The following is an 11,128-nucleotide window of genomic DNA, read 5'->3' on the forward strand; positions in this document are numbered from 1 at the left end:
AATGCAGCACTTCACCTGGTCTAGAGAGGAAAGGTACAAAAGCTCTTAAGGAGCAAAGGCTGTTCATCAAAAAGAAGGAGTTCAGGCTAGAAAAAAACTAATGCCTTTCACTAACAAAAATGCAGGGATTAAGCACATGCACAGTTTGATTGAAAACACATTCCTTGCGGTATGTTAGACTGAAAGTGAAACAAAAGTATTAGAACCTGATACAGATGAGAAGTTTGCAAAAGAGGAATTACAGAGGAATTAATGACAAAATATTTTTGTTTCTCAAATTTCCAAGTAAACACTGAAAGGTAATTGCAGAAGGAAGAAGTGAAAGAAAAAACCCAAAAAATCCTCAAACAACTACAAATAAATAAAAATGGGGCTAGATGGTGATCTTTTGCTTAGATTACCTTCTAAGAAGACTTGAAGTTTCAGTTCGACACAGCTGTCAAATACCAATAGGAGAAATGTATTTACAATTTATGTTCTTGATAAAATTATGATACAGGCCATTTCCCATAACACCAAAAAAATTAAGGCCCAACTACCTAGGAGTATTTTGGCTAATCCGCCTTTGATATGTTAAAATTCACTGCTGTTCTCTGATCTAACTCTGTAAACATTTCAGCCTGTGAAGCTTCAGGCAGGGAGATCGCCAAACAAAAGTCAAACTCTAAAATTTACACCTGGCTCTCCTATAATTCCTAGATCTATACCAAATAATACCTAAATCTTGGGTACAATCTCAGCCTGCCTGCCTGTGCACCAAAGAGGTCAGTAAAAGAAATTTATACCAACTACTAGCGCTACATGTATAACATTTCAAAAGAAACTGTAAGGATCTGTTATTTCACAACCTAAGGCCTCTGTGTTTTACTAGGAACATTTCTTCAACTTCACTTCTCTTTCTGTACTGTTTGTGCACATGACAGTGATCCTTATTTGTACTGCTTCAGTGTACCTCGAGTCCAGTTTGCCCATGACACCAGAGCTGCAGCAGGCTCAGAAACAGCTGTGGATTAAAGCAGTAGAGATTAATGAATTACAGGGCAGAGTTCTTCGACGTAAGCATTGTAGCTCATGACCCACCCCAAATTATATCAGCACTTAGACAAACACTTATTTGTGTAGCATTTCTCCTCATTCTCCTTCTGCTTTATTTCTAGGAGCCAGGCAGGAGCACGCAGGGCCACAGCTCTGTGAGGCTCAGTTTGTCCATGGCTCCATGATGATGTGTGCCACTTCCAACATGGAAGCTCAGACCTGATGAGTTCCCAGCAGTTCCTCTGAAACACAGAAGTCTTTAGGTTTTTTGATATAATGTCTTTCTGAACCCCTGCTAAAAAATGAGTTTGTATTTTGCATTAAAAATTGAAAGAGCAGCAAGACAGGTGCTCCAGCAGCCTAGTGTGGGAACCACACCACGAACAAAGCACTAAGACTATTTCAGCCATTCTTTCCAGGTCTGGATAAATTATTACTACGATTTCTTTCTTTTTCTCCTCTCTTCTACAGCATATGCTAAAAATTCTTATTTTCTTCCTTTTTTCCCCCTCTTTTGTTCCTCCCAACACCTGTTTTGTGACAGAGTGAAACAGTGGCAACTTGATAGTCTGGCAGCTGGCCGATGTCAACCTCACACAATTTGGTTTCTTCTGATATGGCTAATCGTGTCTTTTCTGCACTTTAAGAGAAAATCAAATACATTGTCTCCAATTCTTAAAGCATCTTTACTATTTTTCCACACAGAAAATGAACAACTATTTTTGGTATTTTCTACATTTTTGTAACACTGGTAAATAATGTAAACGGTAAATAATATAAGAGTAAATAATGTAACTCTTTGGGTTTTGCTGCCCTTTTTTTTTTCTTAATACATAACATTTACCTAATTCCCATCCTTTCAGATGTTACTTTCCCAGTGTACTGATGAATGGTGCTGTGCAACTTTCACCATTTCCACAGCATCATCAATAGCCAAGTTCAGCTTAAGGCAACTTAGAAATTCAGCTATGGAAAATCTCATTTATTCTAACCCACTTGAAAGGATAAACCAAATCATAATGCGTGATCAACTGAATAGATAGCAGGATTTGCTGCAGTGGCTGTATTAAGAGGGCATTATTTCAAAATGCAGAGAGAAAAATATATCTATGACTGTGAGTACAGACTGAAATTTTGAAGCCCTTCCCAAAGTACTGTTGCATTTATGTTTAATATCCAGTTTTCAAAGGCATATAACTAAAGAAATTGATCAAAGCATAATCAACCAAACCTTAACCAAACACATGGGTAGAATTTTTTTAGTGATGATACTTGTGTGTACGTCAGTACAGCAGAGGATATCACAGTGATCAATTCTGCATGCTCTTTTCTGAAGTATAGAAACAGTTAACTCAGCAATTTGATTTGCAGACTTGCAAAAACAATCCAAAGATGCCTGTATAATGAGTTATAGTCAATTTCCACAGGTTGATGCACAATTCTATTTATGATTAAGCTACTTGAACCCTGCATACAGTGCTTGGCAAAAGAATTAACAGACATTTGCTGATTTTCCTTACCATTTTTCAGAATATCCACATTCTTCTAGCAGGAGATTCCTGCTTTCAACACTGTTCAGGATATACACCTCAGTTCTGCTACTGCCACTTCAGTCAGCACAGCCAAACAGTATTTCTTATTATACCCTAAAACAAGTTTCTCTCCACGTTGCATACAGACTGATCATTTGTGCTTATGGTCTTAGGGCCCTTCATGGTCCTGTGTCTGTACTTTCAAGACTTTTTGTTACCATCCCAAGATTGTTATTTAAGCTCCTTAATGGTTCTAAATTATCTTTGTTCTGAGGCGCAAACCCAGCAGACCTTATTTCTGACTGGTACACGTTTATTACAGGGCAGCTGAAAATTTGTTCTTTATAGCTGTGTTTCACTAAGAGAATCTATCAGCACAAAGCATGTATTTATTATCCTTTATTTTGTCATGGAAAAATATATATTCCCAAAGATAAAAAGTTTCCCTGCTCATTAACAGTTACTGACTTTCAACGGCATTTGATGTTCCTGACCAAAAAAGTACTTGGAGAGGAGATGAGCCATTGGTATTTTTCTTTCACAAAACACCCAGCAAAACACCCTGTCCTTTTCTTGGCCTAAAAGGTTTTCACTACATTTCCTCTCCCCTGTCCAGCTGAGGAGAGGAGTCAAAAAGAAGTTTTGGTGGGCACTTGATATCCAGCTGGGGTGAACCCAACCATACCAGTCTGGAAAGAAGAAAAGTATCTTACAAATGTTGTCTCACTGGACACCAATTATTCTGTTTTAAAGGTATTTTACTGGTGCAAACCCTTTTGTCTTAAGCAAAGCAATATTGGCTACACCACAGCAGACCTGAATGCTGTCTACAATAGCCCCAGGGAAGCCATTACACCTATCCATTGCCATAGGCCAGTGATTGCAGTTCAGGATTCCTTCCCTGTTGATGCATCATGCCAGGTATTGAAATAAGACTGAGTAGAAGCAAATAAAGCTATATGCCAGTGTGGGGGGGAATTTTAATGAGAACAGAAGCTCATTTGGCATCAGCAATATTCCCAGCAAATTTTCTCTTTTTCCATGGATATCAGAGCAGTAGCTGAACTTCCCCAGTTTTATTCTTTAACAGAAACAAATAAGCTCTTTTAGACCTCATAAGGAGTCTACCACCATCCATTAAGTACTGCATTTCTTCTTCCCCCTTAGAAAATGAAAATTCAGAAGGTTTTGATCCCTTCCTTTTTAATTCTGCTTTCCCTTTCCCACTGTCCTCACACAAATAGCAAATGAGCGGGATGTACATCCTCAGGAACAGTCCCTACCCTAGCTCATTACCCCTCCATCACCATCACCTGAGCCACGACTGTGAGTTAGAGGCAAGTGAATGGATGTCGGTGAGAGCCTGAGGTGTGTCAGCTAGCCAGCCATTCTTTCTGCACCTATTGCCAGAACTGAACTTTCAGTCACTTAAGAGTTTATTTTAAGTTCACATTGGCCTCTGATAAATTCAGGGTAATTTTCCCATCTACTTAAACCTCACTGATACCACACTTGTTGTTCTTTTATTTGTTTGTGAAAGGGAAGATTTGGTGGCATATCTTTCACGTGCTCGGCAGTACTTGCTATGGGGAAAGCACTGAAAAAATAACAAAAAGAAACAATCATCTTACTGTTATCACCTTGCTGTTATAACAGCATGCTAAGAGCTACACATGTAAAAACATTACAGAGTGTATTGCAAAGCTCTAACATTTAATCTTGCTTCAAAATATCCAAGCAACATTTACTAATTGCATTGATGGTTAAAAAAATGATATCCCTAAATTAGCGATGGTTTATTACCAATATTTTTTCTCCTTTCCAAGAAAAGCAAAGTAGTTGCTCCAAAAGATTTCATTAAAGATGCATTAAGCCAAAAATATCAGAAAAAAAATACTTACACTATTAACATTCTAGTTCCACTTTAATGGTACTGGCTTTAACAGCAGGTCAGTAACAAACTCAATTTTTTCATTACAAGGTAATAATAAAGAAACCTAGCCAATTATTTATTCCTTTCTTACTTAGCACAATTTTCTTTTACTCTATCTATATGTCACTGTTTGTTCTCTCTAGCCTGCTATACTCTCTGCAGTGATTAGCTCTAATTCAGTCCTAAGCTCTGAACCAGACATTAACATGCCACACCTGCACCTACCTGGGGCAAGGTCAGCTCTGCCAGCAGTTGGATTTCTGAAGGTCCCACATGATTAGCTAATTCCAGGCTTTTTATGTCATCCTATCTAAGTTTTCTAGCACACCATGATGTGGCATAAAATGGTGCATTTTTTCTGTGAGGATGCCTGTTAATCTAATAGCAGCTGTGAGAAAGAAGGGCGACTTTGCAAGCAGGTATCAATTTTGTGTGTGCAGTGCATCAGGGAAAACTTATATTTTGTTCTTGTTGATCAAGAATTGATTGGCCTTCAACTCATAGAGAGTGACTTGGTATCTGAGGCTCTTTGAGGTACTTAGGATCATCCTCTGGGCTCTCAAATATCATATCAGAAACAGAATCCCTTCTAAGAAAATAACAGCCACCATCAGAAGTTCATAATTTGAGAAAGGAAATATATCCATTTTTCCTGGCACTGCCATCTTGAACAACAGCTCTCCCTGATAGGCAGCGAGACACTTCTTACAGAGTGCCATTGCTGAAGAATTGATGCAAAGGTAACACAGACAGCTAAAGAGGCACACAAGGAAAACAAGGAAGTGTTCATATTGCTTTCCCTGTCATGTATGAACTGATGCCATGCTGCCAGGACCATTCAATTACGAGTTGTCCCTTATTTGCTGTCAACATAACCGACACTTATTTGATCGACCTTCCTTATCCTCACACAGAATCAAATTGTTCTATACCAAATATGCAGGCAGTTTACATTTCTGTAAATAGAAGTAACAATTTGTGATCAGTGCATGCAGAAATCACTACAATATGTGGATAAAGGTATCAAAAATTTAAAACTTTTTACCCTCCTCAATTTCAACAGAAGTTGCAAGGCAAAATTTCTACACATTTTTTTACATTTTAGGAAGAATAAGAAATCATAACTTTTCCCATTATTGTTAAGTTCTGATTTATTTTTTAATAACATTGAAACTTATTTATGGCTTCATGTTTATCTCATTACAAGAGCTGTTTCTGTGCAAACCTATAAAGGACTCCCAGACACTTAAAAAAATTTTGTCAATCACCATTTAAGGATCCAACTTGCATAGCTGAGACATTTCCTGAATTTTCAGCAATGCTCACATCACTTATGCAAAAGTGATATTCCACAGTAACTCACCATTAAAAGGGGACTGTGGATTTCAAATGTTAGATTGTTGTACTCTTAAAAACTAATCAGAGATATAAATGGACCTAATGAAAAAGTCCCCACAGCCAGTGCTTCTTCCAAGAAGAAGATTTCTTGGAAGAATCTTGGAAGATTTCTGCATACCTCATGTGGTTCTGTAGCTTTTGTGATCTCTAACTAAAGTAAATAAGACTGCTTCTCTTCAACATTTTGTTATTTATTTCTACATGCATCCCAACTGACCGTGTCGATCCCCTCACTATTCATTCAGCAAAGACTGGAGAGTAAGACATATATTATATATATATATATAAAAGATCCTGTCAAAGACCTACACTGGGAAAATATTTCCTTTAGATTTTTTCTTTCCTTACCTTCAGTAAAATCAAGAGAAGCCCTCAAAAAAGAGCCTACTGGGTATCCTGGAGTCCGTTTAAAAGCCTTGCCTGAGGCTGTTTAGGTTGTTGCTTCCTGCTGGAAGCATTAGAGTATGAGGCCTCCTTCAAGAGCTCCTTAGCAAATATTACTGTACTAAAACTTCTCCTACTTCCTCAGATAAGTATGAAAAAATAAAAAAGAAAAAAAAGAGAAACTTTTGGTTCACTGATCTCCAAGTATCACAACTTTTCATAAAGCTCAAAGTTCTATTTCAACAGAGCCCTTTGGGACAATGTAATTTCTATTCTACAGCAGCACATAAGGAATGATGTGTCTATGCTGTCTCCTGGCAGCACTGATTATACTACATCTTTTAAACCTGTTATCAGCTCAGGCTGAATACTGATGCCTTTCTCTACAGGTTGGCAAAATTTGATGAGAAAATCACATTTTCCTGACTTTAATTCAACCCACTGGCATTTTCTAGTGCATTGAGCTCTCACTGTCTTCCCAGGGGCACATTTGGGGGCAGAATATTCGTGGCAGACAGGTCTAAGTGCTATTCCACCTCACAGTTTCCCCACTCACTGCAGTACCTGCAGGCTGGACATGTACAAACTCCTGCAGATGCCACCTTTGCGTGAGAAGGATCTTTCCTGAAAGAGGCAATATATGGTACTGCACTGCAAAAAATTCCCTTTTTCTGCCTGTTATGGCCAAATATCTTACCTCTTATACCTTTATACCATTGTCTCCCCATCTCATCCTCCCTCCAAAATCAATCCTACAATGATTTACAGTTGCAGAGGATATTGTCTCTTTCCTATAACTCCATTTTTCCTTCAAGAAGAGATGAGAAAACTCCCAGCAGGATGAATGGAATATTTAGCCTGAACAGAGACTGCTCTCCTGACAAAGTGGTCAGTGCTTCATCAAAATATCTGGCAGCTACAGAAATTAACCCATACGAGGCTCTGCTACTAGGACTGCAAAATGAGGATTAAATTTGAAGAGTGGCTTTAGCAATAAGAAATGTGAATTTACACAAATAAGTAAAAGCCATGTTACTCTAACAAAAAAAAGTGAAGACTTAGGAAAAAAAAAAATCAAAACAAACAAACAGCAACAAAAAACCCCAAAGCAGATATTTCATCTGCCTTCCCCTGAAACACAGATATATGGAGTTTCTGGCTATAACAATGCAGGAGTGAAGTAAAAGCAGGAGTGCTAGATAAAAGCTGAAATAGGCTTCAACTTGAAAAAGATCCAGAATAGGTATTTTTAAAGCCCATTAAGAAGAATAGACTATCCAAAATATCCTGAAGTGCTGTTCTGCACCTTTGTAGAAGTTCAGACACATTTCAGTCCCAGAAATGAGTAGCAAAAAGAGCAAAGTGGTTATCTTTTCTGTTCTTAGCCTCATGGCAAGCTTTATTAGTAAAAGCTTAATCTCCATTCTAGAATCACAAATTGAATTCAGCTGAAAAGATGTAATGCATTTGGCCTCTGGTTCCTTTTCTTTCAATATGGACACTTCAACTACTATAAAAATTGTTTCAGGCCACATCTAGAAAGCACAGCCCACACCACAAATGACATTTCATTACAAAAGCAAGTGATTTTCTGCAATTTTTAGGGGCAACAGTGTTATGACTTCAGACTTCTGTGGCATTTCTGATTTAGCTAACAAGGGCACTAGAAACCTAGATATTGCTAGCATTGCAAGGAAGCGAAGCTGACTTATTCATTGCTTCTGGTTTCCTTCAGAACTGATAGTCCACCTTGGGATGTATAATGATCAGATCTGCAAAAAATTAATCTTACTAGGGTAAGTAAAGATGGAATAAACAGTCCACGGACTGTTTAATTCTTACCACTTCAAAAATCAGTCTTCCCTGCTGGGTTTTCAGTCAGAAACAGAGTGAGAAACTTTCTTCCATTTTTAGTGCAGTTAAAAGATTTTCAAATTGGAATGAAAATTAGCCAAATCTCTTCATTTGGAAAATATATTAAATGATGATAGAGACCATGCTAGATGAAATTAAATTATGATAGAGACTTTTGACTGTCACTAAATCTGTGGCCCACAATGACTCCATAGATGGCCAGACACATACTTTGTACAAAAATGTGGCAATGTTCTTGCTAAGATGAAACACTCAATACCGGGTATAAAACAAACCCACCTGGACAGAATGCTTTGTCTGCAATCACATTTTTTGTTGTTGCAGTTGAGTAATAAATAATTCAATCAAAGAATATGGTTTTGCCCTCTTTAGTCACTGACAAACCGACTATATTATCTATAGGGACAAAACATGGCATATGAGGACAAATGTGTGTTAGCATTGCTTGCCAGTCCATATGCTCTGCACAGTGATTACATATGGATTGCCATCCACAATGCTCCCATTCTGTGCCGTGTTGATAGCACAGAGGTGGACTGTGATGCACGTGACCAACAAGCATGTGTAGTAAGAAGAGATCTTCGTACTGCTACCCAAGATCCCAACAGCAGATATGGCACCAAACAGCCTGGCAGCAAACATTTGCTCAGGGAGAATGCACTACCCCTGGACATCCAGGTAACCCTTTACTTGTCTCCTTACTGCTCTGTGAGGGCCCTTCCTTGTTTCTGCCCCAAAACCCAAACCACCACGTAGTCAAAAAGCCATGCAACTTGATCCCAAGTCCATCCCAACTCCAGCTAGCAATGCACAAAATATAGTCTTACTTCAAAACTGCAGAGGAGTCAGATGGATGATTTTGAGGGAATTGAAATGTAAGTGTTAAGGCATTTCTAAAAAGCATGAATTCTCTGAGCAACCTAGTTGTAGGTAAATTGAGGATTAAGAGACCTTTGGCAGTATGGATCAAAGCAACATTTACAAAAGATCTTTTACAGAAAAGACACAAATCTTCAGGCTAAACAAGTACTTTGTGATCAAGTACTTGACCATAGCACAGGCCACACACCTTACCCAACTATCCAACCTTGCTCTATTTGATCTATCAATCTTAACATAAGGCTCAAGCATTAAAGACTTGCCATGCTTCTTGATGGCCATATTTGATTGCCTGCCTTAAGAAAACTGAAAAGCAGCAATGTATTCCTTGTTATGGAAACAAATCTGCTTGTATTCTGCCTTTCTTTAGTAGTCTACATTCTTCTGCTACTTTAATAAGCTACTCAGTTCCACGAATCCCAATTACTAGGTATTTCCGTATTGCAATCAATTTACCTTTTAATTTGCTTCATATTAAAATAAACACCAAATGGACTGGAATTCTGGAAATCTTAAATCTCTCACTAAAGTGGAAAAAATTTTAGGTTTTTTATTCATATTGTTGTCTTTACTTCCCCCCACCCCCCTCCCCTTCTTTCTCTAAGAGTTGAAATGTTCTTATTTCTTTATTGAACCAAGTTTTCAATGTGCTCAATTGTGGCCATTTAACTTCATTGATAGATCCCTGCTTTTGCACCCACAGAGTCTGTTCTAGCACAGGAGGGAATCAATAGTTCACAATGCACTGATAACCTACCATGACACATTCTCATCTCCAGATGCATTTTGCAGAAGTAACCTGTTTTTTTGTAGGTTTTGTCAAATTCATTTATAAATACCTGAACTTACAAGAGGAGAACTTCAACATGCAATTGTTAAATGTAATAGCATAAAATGAAAAGCATTGTCCAAACTGAAAACCTTTTATAAACTCTAACAAGAACAGAATTCTCCTCAAGAAAAGCATTCATTTTACACATTTTTTTTCTTATTCCTACTCATGCATCAAAGGTTGGCCTATGCTCCTAGGTTTGTTCTTTTTATTTACATTTTTCTTTTATCAAAATGGTCTTTCTTCCATGAAAAGAAAACTTTTACATGAATGGTCACTGGTTTGAATTAGTCATAGAATTCCTGCTATGGTAAACATCTTGTTTGGCTGTTCTAAAAGACAAAAATATCATCTTCTTCCTTTCAACCTTCACAGTGAAGCAAAATGCCCCACTGTATACACATTTTTTCATAATTTCATGTAGCACTTATGAGATGACAAACTTTCCCACCTAACATGTTAGGTGACATTATGTTTTAGGGGTGGGTTTTTTTGTGTTTTTTTGTTGTTTTGTTTGTTTCTTGTTTTTTGGGGTTTTTTTATTTCTTTTGTTTTGTTTTTTGTTAAAAAAAGAAATCCCAGTTGATTATTAGAAAGAGGCATTTTATGTAGCGGAGTCAGGGTTTTCTTTTGACAAAACCTTCTGCAGTAAACATTCCTCCCTAAGATTTTGGTCTGTTAAAATACATATTGAAATTGTCCCTAGAACATTTCTTGCACCAAAGAGGAGTGACAGCTAATATTTTATTTCTCTAAGTAAAAAAGAGTTGAGACTCTCCCCCACATTTGTAAGAGGTGGAAAACAGATAAATAGGTAGTAGGATTGAAGAAATAAAACATGAGCAGATGAGTATTTTCTAATACTTATTTGCTACAGGATTGGTCTTTCTGTACAGTTGTTCCAAAGTTAAATTCCACTGTAAGAAGTAAGCCCAAGGGTTTAGCACAAAACATACTACCTGCATTCAAATGAAATGTAAATGACTGTTCTGATTCATTCTGTATTCTTGTACAGTTATTGGGAAAGGCCTGAAAGAGAAGATAAAAGGAAAGTCACAACCTTTCTTTTGTATTCAAATGATATCCCACATAGATTACAGGTTCCCTTTTTAGCATTGATGACTTTCCAACCTACAATACTGAATTAGATCCAAGATTCTTTGAAGGCACATCAAGGTTTCTGCAGGACCCAATCAGACTATTTCCCATCATTATTATATGAACTCACTCTGTCATGTTTTCTGTGTAGTATTTTAATTA

The sequence above is a fragment of the Molothrus aeneus genome, chromosome 3 (assembly GCF_037042795.1).
Source record: "Molothrus aeneus isolate 106 chromosome 3, BPBGC_Maene_1.0, whole genome shotgun sequence".
Classification (NCBI taxonomy): Eukaryota; Metazoa; Chordata; class Aves; order Passeriformes; family Icteridae; genus Molothrus; species Molothrus aeneus.